Raw genomic sequence first — 17,612 nt, forward strand, 5'->3', positions numbered from 1 at the left:
TCCAGAAACACGCCCACTGTACGTCTTGGAAACGAAACCCCTGGAATTTAGTGAATGCCCTCCCTTCACAGGTACCTGAAAAGATTCCAAGATGGCCGCATAAATAACCTTTCAGTGATTGGGTGCGGGACATTTTTTTTTAAATGTCTAAAGATTACGGTATGCGGTCGTTATTTATTAGAAAGAATTTAGGTGCTAGATTTTGTATTGCTTGTTAGCTAGACTAGAACTGAAAATAAATAAAAAGCAAATGTCAGACAACAAACATGTCTGGATGATGGATTACGTTTGGGAAGAGCGTTAAATTAAATACATTTCATTATCTTAATACTATCCCTTTAATTACACCAGCAGAATCTCCACCACATACAGAGTATTTACTACGAGGTAAAAGAACGAATTGTTAATTAACGATTAACCAACAAAGCAATTAAACTGGTACAACACGGGCTTTAATGAATGTCTTTCATTACTGTTTCTGTTTCCTGCCCAAATTCTCTGATTAAAACTACAGTCTTTGCTCCGTGTTCCGCCGCTCAATCAATCTCACCTCCCCAATTTCTTCCCCTTAACAAGATGTCGCTGTTTAAAATGAGATTGGATTTTTTTTCTCTCGGTCAGAGGTGAGAGATCCCTCTCAGGTGTTTGCATGTTTAACTTCGGCTCAGAACCGACATCGAGACACACATCACAAGTCGTCTTTAATTAGATCGCGCAGCGCTACAAGGAACACCTCGGGTCCTGAGCTAACCCGAAAAACACTCGCTCACAAGAAATCATTCCTTCTTTTTCTTCAGTGAGGCTGTTCATCAGGAAGCTAACATGAGCTTCGTTTCTTTAATGCTACCTGAAATAAACGTAACACAATTTAAAATCAATTCGATAAAGCTAGCTGGATACCTGTAGCTAAATTGACTAGATTTCTTACAGGAGTTAAAAAATTAAAAATAAAAATCATAATCTTCACCACAAGTAGCTGGAGCTTGTTAGCTAAAAATCATCTCATTTGGCTTCTTCTTCACTTCTGACAAATTTATTTTGTTCATAAGTGTTGAAATCTACCCTGCTAACATGGGAAAACTAGCTAAAATAACTAGATAACCGGATCTTTAAGGTCAAATTTATAAACGGTTGCTGCTAGTGAGGGCCTGTTAGCATTTTTTCCTTCACTAATACTAATCTTTACAGGATATTTCATAAGATTTAAAATGTCTATAAACAAATATTCAAGACTTTTTTTCCTGACTATGTTTTAACAGCTTGATAAAAGGGCATGATTTTATTTTTAGAATTTTGAATTCAGAAATTTTAGCTTTTCTACTAAATCAAGCTAATAAGCTAACAATAAGTCGGCTAGTACTTGACAGTTAGCTAATTTGCTAACCTGACAGGATTTCTGTACATTTTCTTTCCTAACTTTTTGCTCCCAGACCCCGGCGGTGACTGAAAGAGTGAGCAGAATCTCAGGTTATCGTTTCTGACACGCAGCCCTTGAGCTGAAAGCCGATTTTCTCGCTCGCTGCCCTTTGATGTTCACGTGTTGAGACTTTTTTTTTCGCTCGTGACCTTTCCACCACTGGCTCAGAAAGCAAACCTGACAACTGGTTCTCAGCATCACCAAGTGTACACGTTCCTGACAGCGCTCCTGGCACCTGAGCCACTTCATCAGGAGAATTCCAGAAGGTAGGACGTGATGTTGTAGAGGTACAGATTCAAATCTTTTACCTTAGCATTTTATCTCCACCTCCTTCTTTCTCTGCTTTGATTGTTTCCTGATCTCACAAACCTTATGAGAGATATAAACAATGATTTCTTTTTCCATCATGAACTACAGAGTAAAACTTTACCTCTGACCGTTACACACACTGTAAACCAATGTGGACCGTCCATGAAACTGTCAATGCAGAAGTCGTTCTTCTGATCCAAACTGTTCCACAGAAATGAAAGCAGTGAGTCTTCTACAGAATATTAACACCCACACACCTGAGCTGTAGCCACGTTTCACGCGTCATACGATTCAATGACGAACGCTGGGTTTTTTTAGTCATTTCAGTCTCGTCCTTTAAAGTGTCCCTTCATTAACCTCGGCCCGCCCCTAAAGGCCGCACTGATGGAGTGGAAAATATATTTCCAGGAAGCGTAATTAACACGACGGAATCTGTTCTGTAGGAATTCATCTCATCTAAAAAGAGCACTGCATTAACATCTGGGATTGTTTTTACCTTCATCCACCTCATCGCCGAGAAGAGAATATTCAACAAAAATAATAAACATTTTAGCATAAAGAAGAAGCGTTTTTGTCTATTTCTGTAATCGTTACCGAGCAACGTCGTGGGAAGACGATTCCACAGAACACTCGCCGTTTACCATGTAAGTGTTTAAACTGAACTGAAAGTGTAGCGTTTACTGGCGATTTTAAATCTTCGTCTATTTTGGGTTCTTTAACAGTCCATAAAGGTTTATATCTCGAGAACCTCTTTATTCTCCTCTACAGAAGGTTTGGTAGCAGGATTTGTTTCGTTTTGTTTTTAAATTTAAAAAAAAAGCATAATTTTTTTTCTTAAATAGAAAACGATCCAATTTGTCTCTGATTCTAAAGAAGCCAGTGGTCCAATAGAAAGTGAGATGTTTAACCTACAGAAGGCACCAGAGAACCATCACGTGTGTGGGACGTTTGTGGCCTAAAAGTGAAGCTGTTTATTTCTTTTTTATTAAATGTTTCTTTACAAAGCAGTTAAACACACATTCAATAGTTTTCAGATTATTTCCTTTTTCAATTCCTTTTAAACTTGTAGTATTTAATATCTGTTTTCTTCTTCTTTTCTTCTTCTTCTTCTCGTATCTCGTCCCAGCATTTTATTGTCTTTTTCGTTTCCTCGTCCTGCGCCTCGCCTCGCCTCGCTGCTCATGCAGCTTTTATTCAGCTGCTATACAAATAAGGATCCTTATTTTTTATTCCGTTTGTAGCTCGGGTCGTCATCACAGGCGTCGTTTTACAGAAACGCACGCGGCTAATAAACGATCCGAAAGCATGCAGCGGCGAGAAAAACCCCCGATGAACATCAGTAAAAAATATCGAGAGGAAGTGAGTCTCGGAAAAAGGGGAAGCAGTCGTCTTGTGGTCGAAATTCCCCGAATATCAGAGAAGTGTGATATCAGACATGTATCAGAGCTCAGGGAGGAAGAGTTCAGCGTTTAGTTAATAAGACATTTCTAACACAGCAGGAGTCAGACTCTACATCCAGGACTGGAAGAAGTCGGTATTCAGAGCGCAGCTACACTGAGACTCTCATCAGCATCACATAAATATTTTACACCCAAGACTACTGGAACAGTTCTGTAATGAATATATCAAAGAGTTGACTCAGTTATTATTTAGTGCATTTTTACGATTCCTGAATCTTCTACACACAGTCCACACCAAACATCTTACTAATGTACCTTCCTTAATGACAATATTAGGAAAAATACACCGAAGTCAGTAATATATCTGATTTTGAATAATATAAAAAATACAAACATTTTGCTTGGATTTAAAGTCTTAGATAAAACATGCAAAAAAAAATCCCTGTATTTTCATTCATCTTCTACCACTTATCTGAACTACCTCGGGTCACGGGGAGCCTGTGCCTATCTCAGGCGTCATCGGGCATCAAGGCAGGATACACCCTGGACGGAGTGCCAACCCATCGCAGGGCACACACACTCTCTCATTCACTCACACAATCACACACTACGGACAATTTTCCAGAGATGCCAATCAACCTACCATGCATGTCTTTGGACCGGGGGAGGAAACCGGAGTACCCGGAGGAAACCCCCGAGGCACGGGAGAACATGCAAGCTCCACACACACAAGGTGGAGGTGGGACTCGAACCCCGACCCTGGAGGTGTGAGGCGAACGTGCTAACCACTAAGCCACCGTGACCCCCATTCCCTGTATTTTATACAATTCAATTCAGTTTTATTTGTAAAGCGGCTGGTCGTCTTCCTCACATGCTGATTGTTTCACCTGAAAAAAGTAAAAGTCTGGTTTGTTGAGATTAGCCTTGAGCGGGAGTGATCTAGTCTCATTGTTATTAATTACAGCCGGGACAAAATAACCAAATCAATACACAGCATATTATTATCATACAGACTTCAGACAGAAAAAAAAACATGTTGGGTTTGTGCTTTAAAACAGAAAAAAGTAAACTGATGAACTGATGAACAGACCAATTTGTCCTCATTAGCTACAGATATGTGGAGGTCGTTTAAAAAGAAAAGAAAAATTTGATCTTGCTTGTGTTTTTTTTTTTGTCCAGGTTCTTTATTCATCCATCTAAAAGCTTTATTTAAAAATGTATATCAGGTGAAATAAAATGATGCCTTTTCATATTATTATTTACAAAAAGTAAAAGTTACTGTAATTAGCGTAGTTGATCGTTTCTATAATCGCCGAAGCCAGGAAGCTTCTTCGAACGTGTAGCAGACGTTCGGAAACTCTACAAGAATGAAGACGTCGAATGCCTTTAAATGACGTCCGTGTGAAGCTGTCGTGTCGCGAGCTGTGCGTAGACGTAGACGCTCTCTTGTGATAATGATGTGTGGCGCTTTAGCAATCGTAGCAGGAGAGATTAGCGACACTGATGACAAATTTCTTCCTGTGGAGACTCGACAGCTACAGCTCACACACACACACACACACACACACGGGTCACCTTGCCAGAGTCTCCTGCTTTTATCTCGATACTTTTCCCATGTGGAAAAGGAGGGAAGGGTTTCAGGAGATTATCATATTTCAATCGAAGTCGCTCAGTGAATCATACAGTATACGCTGAAGTCACTGTGTAATCTATTGCTGCTACGTTTGGCACATAAATAGCATGTGTGCGGTTAACATTAGCATCAGAATATCATCACTGTCAGGACTGTTTGCTAATACACCCAGGCCCTGATTTACACAGATCCATTACAGCGCTCGCTACAGGGGAATAAATTGCACGCAAATAAAAAAAGTGGACACGAGTTACGTGAGCGAATGTCACGCGAGTTACTTCACGATCAGAGTCGAGAGAGAAAACAAGTGTGATGGGATGCAGAAAGTTTTAAATCCAAATAAAAACAGTAAAAGACTCGAGTCTGGTGAAATGATCTGAACTTGTTTCTTCTCTTTAACTTCAGGTGGAGTTTATTCGCATTTTGAAGGCAGCAATCGTTCATGAAACTTTTCTTTCTCGCAGTGAAATAAATCGACGAAAAGAAACATCAAATTCGCATCTCGATCGCTGAGAAAATTAGCTAGCGAAATAGTTTGGCTAATCGACGATTAGCTAAGGGGAGCATTAGCAAGACCATGTTTACTAGGAGTCTCACGTATCAACACTACTATGAGTATGGATTCATCCTTTTTTCGAAGTTCTCTCTCTTGTACCGGAAAACAAAACACAAATCTTAACCGAGTCGTGATCAGGAGACTTGTCAGGTCGCCGCAGGCTCGCGCTCCGTCCATATCTGAAGGCAGAAAGCGTCGGACGACTCGAAACTAAGTGGAAGAATGTGGCAGTGTTTACAGAAGTGGGTGAGAGAGAAGGTGAGGAATTGAAAAAAAGAGGGAGGAACGGGGGGAGAACTGGGTCATTACGGCTGGTTTCCAGGCAACAAGAGGCACGCTGGGATCTCAAACAATAGGCGAGCTCCCATCTTCTGTCAGCATGTCACAGTGTTTGTCATGAATAAACGCTTTAAAAGGCTGGAAAATGCAGGAGCAGGACCCAGACTCACACCAGGGAAAACTTTCATTTCTCACACTCGCACATTTTATTATTCCTCAGCCGTCCGTTATCAAGTCGACAATACAAAACGGGAAAAAAAAACAAGAAACGTCTGTCGAAGGAGTCACAGTTAATTGAAGTTTTATTAATAACAGAGCTCAGTGTATGCTAAACGGTGCGTTCGAGGTTTATTAGCCGCCCCAATTATAGAGCGAAAAAAAAAAAGACATCATCTGGAAAAGCTCATGGCAGGAAGCATTTATTTAGCGGAAACGTGACACGATGATGGATCGGCCGTTTCGCCCGCACTCTTTTATCATCAGCGGCTCCTTCATTCATCCTAATTAAGACGTTTTCTCGGGCTGGAGTTACGTTTCCGACGTCCTCGTTACATCATGGCGTTTTTTATTATTAAAAAGTTGAACACGACGGATTGGAAGTGACGTTTCTATTCGTTTACATTTATTTACATTCATAGGGGATATCAGTTATACCGGTCGTTGCTATGGTAACAGCTCATTCACAGGGAAATGTACTGATTATAATAACCTGATATTTAAAACGTGTAAAGTCGTGGTTATGATGATGGAGACATTTATGGAAGGAGTCTCCAGTGTCGGAGCTTTGGACCAATAAGAGTTACTGTATTTATGACATCCTTCAGGTTTGAGTTTACACTTTTTATTTGTTGAACTCTACAGAGTGAAGGAATGTTAGTGGAACAGCTACTATAGCGTGAGTAAGAACAGGAACTGAAGACTAAATTCTGTGAATAATGTTGGCCTGCGACTGGAAAACACACCTGAATTAAACACTCGTAAGTCAACAACACTGTTCTGTCAGTGTGAGAAGGTTTATATACAGTGTGTGTGTATGAGTGTGTGTGTGCATGTGTTTTTGTGTGTGTGCAAGTGTGTCTATGAATGTGTGTGTGAGTGTGTGTGTGTGTGTGTGGGTGTATGTGTATGTGTGAGTATGTGAGTATGTGTATGCATGTGTGTTCATGTGTGTGTGTGTGTATGTGTGCAAGTGCGTCTATGAATGTGTGTGTGAGTGTGTGTGTGTGTGTGTGGGTGTATGTGTATGTGTGAGTATGTGAGTATGTGTATGCATGTGTGTTCATGTGTGTGTGTGTGTATGTGTGCAAGTGCGTCTATGAATGTGTGTATGTTTGTGCATGTGTGTGTATGTGTGGGTGTGTGTGTATGTGTGTGTGTATGTTTGTGTATGTGTGTATGTGAGTGTGTGTACTGTATGTGTGTGTGTATGTGTGAGTGTGTGTATGTTTGTGTATGTGTGTATGTGTGTGTGTATGTGTGTGTGTATGTGTGAGTGTGTGTATGTGTGTATGTGTGTGTATGTTTGTGTATGTGTGTGTATGTATGAGTGTGTGTATGTTTGTGTATGAGTGTGTGTATGTTTGTGTATGTATATGTGTGTGTGTGTGTGTGTGTGTGTGTGTGTATGTGTGTGTGTATGTGTGAGTGTGTGTATGTGTGTATGTGTGTGTATGTTTGTGTATGTGTGTGTATGTATGAGTGTGTGTATGTTTGTGTATGAGTGTGTGTATGTTTGTGTATGTATATGTGTGTGTGTGTGTGTGTGTGTGAGAGAGAGTTTTCTGTCTCTATATAACCCCTGGGGTCTTGTTTCCCAGCTCAGTTGTGTGTGGTAACATACAGTTAGACCTTTTCTCTCTCTGTCTCAGATCATCACGCTGCTCCACGTTGATGTTTTCGATGTGTTATGTGTGTCACTGTGTCACTGGGTGTGAGATAATTACTCCAGACTAAATTCCATAATCTTCTTCTTCGTGACTAATCAGTAACAGATGGAGGACTAATGTGTAATACTTCTGATATCACACACACACACACACACACACACACACATTCTGTAAATAACTCACTCACACACACATAGACACACATATCTCCAGGGACAGTTTTTCTTTCTTAATATCTGAAAATATCTATCTATCTATCTATCTATCTATCTATCTATCTATCTATCTGTCTGTCTGTCTGTCTGTCTGTCTGTCTATCTATCTATCTATCTATCTATCTATCTATCTATCTATCTATCTATCTATCTGTCTGTCTGTCTGTCTGTCTGTCTGTCTGTTTACAGCTGCTATAACAAGGACAAATTCTTTTCACTGATGCCCCATGATATACTATAAAAAGATAAAAAGTGCTCATTCATCATGAAGAAATCGAACTGTGCTATAAAGTAAAGGAATAAAATAAAATTAAATAAAATAAAAACACTTCAGCTTCACTTCTGCTGCTGTAAATATAAAGTGTTTCTTTTAATTATTCTACACTGTGATTGTGGGTTTTTATGGCAGCAGGAATGTGTGTGATGGGGTTCCAGCTCTGAGTCCAGTGCAGTGTGTATGTCTCAGTGTTCTTCTCCCCTGTGTAGAGGAAAGTCTGTCGCCTCGCCTCGCCTCGCCTCGCCCCTCCACTGCAGATCAATGAGCTCATGCCAGAAACCCCGACTTCATCCACAAAGTGATCGAGTTACTCGCAACGAGACCCCCGACATGAAACCCAGACTCCTTTTATTTCCTTTGTTCCCCTGACAGGAGGGGCGCCGTCTCATTTTGGGTCCCTTTTGTTATAATTTTGTTCCTCACGCTCTCGGTCTGAAAGCTCGGGATGTTACGAGGCTCCCTGAACAGTTTGGCAAAAAATAAATAAATAAATAAACACAGATTTTAATTTGCCTCTGAAAGAAGATTTCCAATTATGTACCGTTGATCCCTGCAAGCAGCTTTCTGTACAATCAGTAACACCTTCGTCACGGTGGCATCGTCGTCGTTATTGCTACTGATGAGAAATAACAAGAGCAGTTTGCTCTCCAGGAAACGTTCACTAGAAGGCACAATTTCTGTCTGGTTTATTCCACAGCTAGGTGATCTTTAGGAATCATTGAGTAAAAGCTTGTAAAAGATAAAACGGATTATTTTTCCTGTAACATCATGTGCTGAAGTGTTTTAGTTGTCTTATACCTTGTCCAGGGTTTAAGGGGTCATTTGATCAGGAACTCATCATCAGCCTTATTTATAATAACACCGAACATCTTGTCTGGACAGAGAAGGGATTGATGCCTGAGTTTAAGGTGTGATGTAGGTGTGAATTCTGATGATGCGTGATTTTAGTATTAAATCCTCTCTGTATGCTGAACTCAATCCAGATCCAGTATTTATTCCTTGCTGTAACTGAAAACACTGGATTTAAAGTCGTGAGATGAAGAGAGGCACTGACACGTTCCTACAGGCTGAAGGTTGTGTCCTGCTGAAGGAGCGAAGCTCTGACACTGCGCTTGTGTTTTACTGCAACATCTGGACAGAAAGCGAAAGATGGTTCCCCGAGGTACAGTGAAGCCAAAGGCCTGGAGAGAGACGGATACGATCCCTTCTTTACTCACGGAGGGCATCGAGCAGGACATGAGGAGGACAGAGGACATTAACAAAGCGTGAAATTAAAGACACGGTGTCCTTAAAGGAGAACTTACAGGGTAATAGAGCCTGCCATATTACTGTAGTGCTCTGTGTTAAAGGGGCACGGAGCACGGCGAGAGAGAGGGAGAGAGAGAGAGAGAGAGAGAGAGAGAGAGAGAGAGTCATAAGGATTAGAAGAGATGTATGGTTTTAGGAGGCTGAGGGGTGAAATCTGCACTGATATATCCAGCAGTAAATGATGGGCCTCTGTTTCCAATGACTCTTGTTAACTTTTAATGGACAGAAATGACTTTTTTATGTTACATAACAGCTGGAGAGGAAGAGAGAGGTCACTCCATCGCTTTATCAGTTCTCTGTTGTTTATTTTCCTTTATAGTTATGTCAGGACAAGTGGGTGATAGTGTGTAACCCTTAGGTGTAGTGTGTAATATTTAGGTGTAGTGTGTAATATTTAGGTGTAGTGTGTAATATTTAGGTGTAGTGTCTAACATTTAGGTGTAGTGTGTAATATTTAGGTGTAGTGTGTAACATTGAGGTGTAGTGTGTTATATTTTGGTGTAGTGTGTAACATTTAGGTGTAGTGTGTAATATCTAGCTGTAGTGTGTAGCATTTAGCTGTAGTGTGCAATATTTAGGTGTAGTGTGTAATATTTAGGTGTAGTGTGTAACATTTAGGTGTAGTGTGTAACATTTAGCTGTAGTGTGTAACATTTAGGTGTAGTGTGTAACATTTAGGTGTAGTGTGTAACATTTAGGTGTAGTGTGTAATATTTAGGTGTAGTGTGTAACATTTAGGTGTAGTGTGTAACATTTAGGTGTAGTGTGTAACATTTAGGTGTAGTGTGTAACATTTAGGTGTAGTGTGTAATATTTAGGTGTAGTGTGTAACATTTAGGTGTAGTGTGTAACATTTAGGTGTAGTGTGTAATATTTAGGTGTAGTGTGTAACATTTAGGTGTAGTGTGTAACATTTAGGTGTAGTGTGTAACCCTTAGGTGTAGTGTGTAATATTTAGGTGTAGTGTGTAACCCTTAGGTGTAGTGTCTAACATTTAGGTGTAGTGTGTAATATTTAGGTGTAGTGTGTAACATTTAGGTGTAGTGTGTAACATTTAGGTGTAGTGTGTAACATTTAGGTGTAGTGTGTAACATTTAGGTGTAGTGTGTAACATTTAGGTGTAGTGTGTAATATTTAGGTGTAGTGTGTAACATCTAGCTGTAGTGTGTAATATCTAGGTGTAGTGTGTAATATTTAGGTGTAGTGTGTAACATTTAGGTGTAGTGTGTAACATTTAGGTGTAGTTTGTAATATTTAGGTGTAGTGTGTAATATTTAGGTGCAGTGTGTAACATCTAGGTGTAGTGTGTAACATTTAGGTGTAGTGTGTAACATCTAGGAGTAGTGTGTAATATTTTGGTGTAGTGTGTAACATTTAGGTGTAGTGTGTAACATTTAGGTGTAGTGTGTAACCCTTAGGTGTAGTGTGTAACATTTAGGTGTAGTGTGTAACCCTTAGGTGTAGTGTGTAATATTTAGGTGTAGTGTGTAACCCTTAGGTGTAGTGTGTAACATTTAGCTGTAGTGTCTAACATTTAGGTGTAGTGTGTAATATTTAGGTGTAGTGTGTAACATTTAGGTGTAGTGTGTAACATTTAGGTGTAGTGTGTAACCCTTAGGTGTAGTGTGTAATATTTAGGTGTAGTGTGTAACATTGAGGTGTAGTGTGCAATAATTAGGTGTAGTGTGTAACATTGAGGTGTAGTGTGTTATATTTTGGTGTAGTGTGTAACATTTAGGTGTAGTGTGTAACATTTAGGTGTAGTGTGTAATATTTAGGTGTAGTGTGTAATATTTAGGTGTAGTGTGTAATATTTAGGTGTAGTGTGTAACATTTAGGTGTAGTGTGTAACATTTAGGTGTAGTGTGTAATATTTAGGTGTAGTGTGTAATATTTAGGTGTAGTGTGTAACATTTAGGTGTAGTGTGTAATATTTAGGTGTAGTGTGTAACATTTAGGTGTAGTGTGTAATATTTAGGTGTAGTGTGTAACATCTAGGAGTAGTGTGTAATATTTTGGTGTAGTGTGTAACATTTAGGTGTAGTGTGTAATATTTAGGTGTAGTGTGTAACATTTAGCTGTAGTGTCTAACATTTAGGTGTAGTGTGTAATATTTAGGTGTAGTGTGTAACATTGAGGTGTAGTGTGCAATAATTAGGTGTAGTGTGTAACATTGAGGTGTAGTGTGTTATATTTTGGTGTAGTGTGTAATATTTAGGTGTAGTGTGTAACATCTAGGTGTAGTGTGTAACATCTAGGTGTAGTGTGTAACATCTAGGTGTAGTGTGTAATATTTAGCTGTAGTGTGTAATATTTAGGTGTAGTGTGTAACATTTAGGTGTAGTGTGTAACATTTAGGTGTAGTGTGTAATATTTAGGTGTAGTGTGTAACATCTAGGTGTAGTGTGTAACATTGAGGTGTAGTGTGTTATATTTTGGTGTAGTGTGTAACATTTAGGTGTAGTGTGTAATATCTAGCTGTAGTGTGTAGCATTTAGCTGTAGTGTGCAATATTTAGGTGTAGTGTGTAATATTTAGGTGTAGTGTGTAACATTTAGGTGTAGTGTGTAATATTTAGGTGTAGTGTGTAACATCTAGGTGTAGTGTGTAATATTTAGGTGTAGTGTGTAATATTTAGGTGTAGTGTGTAACCCTTAGGTGTAGTGTGTAATATTTAGGTGTAGTGTGTAACATTTAGGTGTAGTGTGTAACATTTAGGTGTAGTGTGTAATATTTAGGTGTAGTGTGTAATATTTAGGTGTAGTGTGTAACATTTAGGTGTAGTGTGTAATATTTAGGTGTAGTGTGTAACATTTAGGTGTAGTGTGTAATATTTAGGTGTAGTGTGTAATATTTAGCTGTAGTGTGTAACATTTAGGTGTAGTGTGTAATATTTAGGTGTAGTGTGTAACATTTAGGTGTAGTGTGTAATATTTAGGTGTAGTGTGTAACATTTAGCTGTAGTGTGTAACATTTAGGTGTAGTGTGTAACATTTAGGTGTAGTGTGTAATATTTAGGTGTAGTGTGTAACATTTAGGTGTAGTGTGTAATATTTAGGTGTAGTGTGTAACATTTAGGTGTAGTGTGTAACATTTAGGTGTAGTGTGTAATATTTAGGTGTAGTGTGTAACATTTAGGTGTAGTGTGTAATATTTAGGTGTAGTGTGTAACATTTAGGTGTAGTGTGTAATATTTAGGTGTAGTGTGTAACATTTAGGTGTAGTGTGTAACATTTAGGTGTAGTGTGTAATATTTAGGTGTAGTTTGTAATATTTAGGTGTAGTGTGTAACATTTAGGTGTAGTGTGTAACATTTAGCTGTAGTGTGTAACATTTAGGTGTAGTGTGTAACATTTAGGTGTAGTGTGTAATATTTAGGTGTAGTGTGTAACATTTAGGTGTAGTGTGTAATATTTATGTGTAGTGTGTAACATCTAGGAGTAGTGTGTAATATTTTGGTGTAGTGTGTAACATTTAGGTGTAGTGTGTAACATTTAGCTGTAGTGTCTAACATTTAGGTGTAGTGTGTAATATTTAGGTGTAGTGTGTAACATTTAGCTGTAGTGTCTAACATTTAGGTGTAGTGTGCAATAATTAGGTGTAGTGTGTAACATTGAGGTGTAGTGTGTTATATTTTGGTGTAGTGTGTAACATTTAGGTGTAGTGTGTAATATTTAGGTGTAGTGTGTAACATTTAGGTGTAGTGTGTAATATTTAGGTGTAGTGTGTAATATTTAGCTGTAGTGTGTAACATTTAGGTGTAGTGTGTAATATTTAGGTGTAGTGTGTAACATTTAGGTGTAGTGTGTAACATTTAGGTGTAGTGTGTAACATTTAGGTGTAGTGTGTAATATTTAGGTGTAGTGTGTAACATTTAGGTGTAGTGTGTAATATTTAGGTGTAGTGTGTAACATTTAGGTGTAGTGTGTAACATTTAGGTGTAGTGTGTAATATTTAGGTGTAGTGTGTAACATTTAGGTGTAGTGTGTAATATTTAGGTGTAGTGTGTAACATCTAGGAGTAGTGTGTAATATTTTGGTGTAGTGTGTAACATTTAGGTGTAGTGTGTAATATTTAGGTGTAGTGTGTAACATTTAGCTGTAGTGTCTAACATTTAGGTGTAGTGTGTAATATTTAGGTGTAGTGTGTAACATTTAGCTGTAGTGTCTAACATTTAGGTGTAGTGTGTAATATTTAGGTGTAGTGTGTAACATTGAGGTGTAGTGTGTAACATTTAGCTGTAGTGTGTAACATTTAGGTGTAGTGTGTAATATTTAGGTGTAGTGTGTAACATTTAGGTGTAGTGTGTAATATTTAGGTGTAGTGTGTAATATTTAGGTGTAGTGTGTAACATTTAGGTGTAGTGTGTAACATTTAGGTGTAGTGTGTAATAGGAACATAGGTGTAGTGTGTAATATTTAGGTGTAGTGTGTAACATTTAGGTGTAGTGTGTAATATTTAGGTGTAGTGTGTAACATTTAGGTGTAGTGTGTAATATTTAGGTGTAGTGTGTAATATTTAGGTGTAGTGTGTAACATTTAGGTGTAGTGTGTAATATTTAGGTGTAGTGTGTAACATTTAGGTGTAGTGTGTAATATTTAGGTGTAGTGTGTAATATTTAGGTGTAGTTTGTAATATTTAGGTGTAGTGTGTAATATTTAGGTGTAGTGTGTAACATTTAGCTGTAGTGTGTAACATTTAGGTGTAGTGTGTAATATTTAGGTGTAGTGTGTAACATTTAGGTGTAGTGTGTAATATTTAGGTGTAGTGTGTAACATTTAGGTGTAGTGTGTAACATTTAGGTGTAGTTTGTAATATTTAGCTGTAGTGTGTAACATCTAGGTGTAGTTTGTAATATTTAGGTGTAGTGTGTAATATTTAGGTGTAGTGTGTAACATTTAGGTGTAGTGTGTAACATTTAGCTGTAGTGTGTAACATTTAGGTGTAGTGTGTAATATTTAGGTGTAGTGTGTAACATTTAGGTGTAGTGTGTAATATTTAGGTGTAGTGTGTAATATTTAGGTGTAGTGTGTAACATTTAGGTGTAGTGTGTAACATTTAGGTGTAGTGTGTAATATTTAGGTGTAGTGTGTAACATTTAGGTGTAGTGTGTAACATTTAGGTGTAGTGTGTAACATTTAGGTGTAGTGTGTAATATTTAGGTGTAGTGTGTAATATTTAGGTGTAGTGTGTAACATTTAGGTGTAGTGTGTAACATTTAGGTGTAGTGTGTAACATTTAGCTGTAGTGTGTAACATTTAGGTGTAGTGTGTAACATTTAGGTGTAGTGTGTAATATTTAGGTGTAGTGTGTAACATTTAGGTGTAGTGTGTAATATTTAGGTGTAGTGTGTAACATTTAGGTGTAGTGTGTAATATTTAGGTGTAGTGTGTAACATTTAGGTGTAGTGTGTAACATTTAGCTGTAGTGTGTAACATTTAGGTGTAGTGTGTAATATTTAGGTGTAGTGTGTAACATTTAGCTGTAGTGTGTAACATTTAGGTGTAGTGTGTAATATTTAGGTGTAGTGTGTAACATTTAGGTGTAGTGTGTAATATTTAGGTGTAGTGTGTAATATTTAGGTGTAGTGTGTAATATTTAGGTGTAGTGTGTAACATTTAGGTGTAGTGTGTAACATTTAGGTGTAGTGTGTAATATTTAGGTGTAGTGTGTAATATTTAGGTGTAGTGTGTAATATTTAGGTGTAGTGTGTAACATTTAGGTGTAGTGTGTAACATTTAGGTGTAGTGTGTAACATTTAGGTGTAGTGTGTAACATTTAGGTGTAGTGTGTAATATTTAGGTGTAGTGTGTAATATTTAGGTGTAGTGTGTAACATTTAGGTGTAGTGTGTAATATTTAGGTGTAGTGTGTAACATTTAGGTGTAGTGTGTAACATTTAGCTGTAGTGTGTAATATTTAGGTGTAGTGTGTAATATTTAGGTGTAGTTTGTAATATTTAGGTGTAGTGTGTAACATTTAGGTGTAGTGTGTAATATTTAGGTGTAGTGTGTAATATTTAGGTGTAGTTTGTAATATTTAGGTGTAGTGTGTAACATTTAGGTGTAGTGTGTAACATCTAGGTGTAGTGTGTAATATTTAGGTGTAGTGTGTAATATTTAGCTGTAGTGTGTAATATTTAGGTGTAGTGTGTAACATCTAGGTGTAGTGTGTAATATTTAGGTGTAGTTTGTAATATTTAGGTGTAGTGTGTAACATCTAGGTGTAGTGTGTAATATTTAGGTGTAGTGTGTAATATTTAGGTGTAGTTTGTAATATTTAGGTGTAGTGTGTAACATCTAGGTGTAGTGTGTAACATCTAGGTGTAGTGTGTAATATTTAGGTGTAGTGTGTAACATTTAGGTGTAGTGTGTAATATTTAGGTGTAGTGTGTAATATTTAGGTGTAGTGTGTAATATTTAGGTGTAGTTTGTAACATCTAGGTGTAGTGTGTAATATTTAGGTGTAGTTTGTAACACCTACAGTATGTACACTGCCTACTGTTTATGTATACTGTATATACTGTATATATATTGGGCAGAACATCTGTTTACAGCTGTGACACTTATAAACAGCCCATAATACAGTGTCATGTCAACTTAAGTCACTAATTTTATTAAATACTATTTTTTAGTGCACATTTTTAAACTTCCTCGTCCTCGTTTATTGTGACGTGAGACACGTGTAAAGGAAGCGTCCTCCTCTCCCAGTCAGGACATTTAATACTGTCCTTCTGCCTTAGTGACCAAACTAAGTGTCTCATAATTGTCCGATCTTAGACAAGCACACAGCCGGGGTCGAGATCTCCGCCTCCGAGCTCAGGACTTCACTCCAGACCAGTATCTTTGCTCCATTATGAGATATATAGCCAGAAGTGTCCATGTAGTGCATGAGAGCAGAAGGGCAGGAGCTCAAACCCTCCCCTGAGGTCTCCCATATCTGTGCATGTGCCTGCTTCAATAGGTTCCTTATCTTTAAACCTGGCCAAGGCTCTTATCTGAGTCTGGAGGCAAACACCAGCTCTATTGTCAATTTTGTGCAATAAATCTAGGTGATAATACCAACATGGCAAAAAAGGTGTTTTACATTTGTGCAGCATGTGATGATAAAACCCCAAGGCTAGGGCATCTTGATTTGCTGATGATTTAGCTCCTTGGGGCTGAAGGTATCTGGGGGGGGGTGTATTTTAAAAGAAATCAGTCTTTCACACTGTTCTTATTTTCACTGATTGTAGTCGAGACACGAGAACTTCCTGTTCTGTAGACCAAACCTAACACACAGTTATGAGGTCGCTATCACTCATTAATTAATACGTTTGTTTTATAAACCGTTCCCGAGAGCTGGAACTCCACCATCCTGAAGATGTTCCAGCTTCACCTCTGACTGTTACAAAGAGCCGACACCGGAGACTCCTTCTGTACGCGTCATAAAGTCGCCGTGAAGCATCTGTTACTACAGAAACAATAACGTATTATAATTATTCATTCATTCAGTCACTCATTTTCTACCACTTATCCGAACTACCTCGGGTCACGGGGAGCGTCATCTCAGGCGTCATTGGACATCAAGGCAGGATACACCCTGGACGGAGTGCCAACCCATCACAGGGCACACACACACACACACTCTCATTCACTCACGCACTCACACACTACGGACAATTTTCCAGAGATGCCAATCAACCTACCATGCATGTCTTTGGACCGGGGGAGGAAACCGGAGTACCCGGAGGAAACCCCCGAGGCACGGGGAGAACATGCAAACTCCACACACACAAGGTGGAGGCGGGAATCGAACCCCCAACCCTGGAGGTGTGAGGCGAACGTGCTAACCACTAAGCCACCGTGACCCCCACTTAATTATTCATTATTATATATTAATATAAACCTGTGATTTGCAGATGCAAAGAAAACAGATCGACACGTCTAACCAATCAGAGTGCAGAACTGATCAGCCCTGCGGTGTGACGTGACGTGACGGTGTGACGTTCGCACTACGTCTGGAAGACACGGATCGAATTCTGTAGGTTTTCACTCCAAATCAGTTGATCTGTTGGAAAAATAAGTCTTTTCTGGAGAAGTCAATCATCATTTTAGAAGCACAAATATGGCTCATAAATAAACATCTAGAAGTTCAGCGAAAGGACCTTAAACATCTACAACTAATCTAAGTTCCGTTCTCCGTTCCCAGTTAATAAGAACAGCGTAAAACCAGAAGGTTTGCAATAAGTGCTATTTTTTCTTTCTAATTGCGGTTCCAGAGAGACAGCGAGTCTCGGAGGTTGGCTAATGACCGTGGCGTGAGGTCTGGCAAAAAGCATATCACTGCAGCTC

General features: G+C 38.6%; 1 long non-coding RNA gene across 1 annotated transcript in view; it reads left to right on the forward strand.

Annotated features, from left to right (window-relative positions):
- The first annotated feature begins 2,106 nt into the window (after positions 1-2,106).
- LOC132858085 (uncharacterized) overlaps positions 2,107-17,612 on the forward strand; it is an 18,127-nt gene continuing 2,621 nt past the window's right edge. Inside the window, exon 1 of the long non-coding RNA XR_009649617.1 lies at positions 2,107-2,370. This is a non-coding gene — a long non-coding RNA (uncharacterized LOC132858085). The remainder of the gene's footprint in view (positions 2,371-17,612) is intronic.

Source organism: Tachysurus vachellii, chromosome 1, assembly GCF_030014155.1.
Source record: "Tachysurus vachellii isolate PV-2020 chromosome 1, HZAU_Pvac_v1, whole genome shotgun sequence".
Lineage (NCBI taxonomy): Eukaryota > Metazoa > Chordata > Actinopteri > Siluriformes > Bagridae > Tachysurus > Tachysurus vachellii.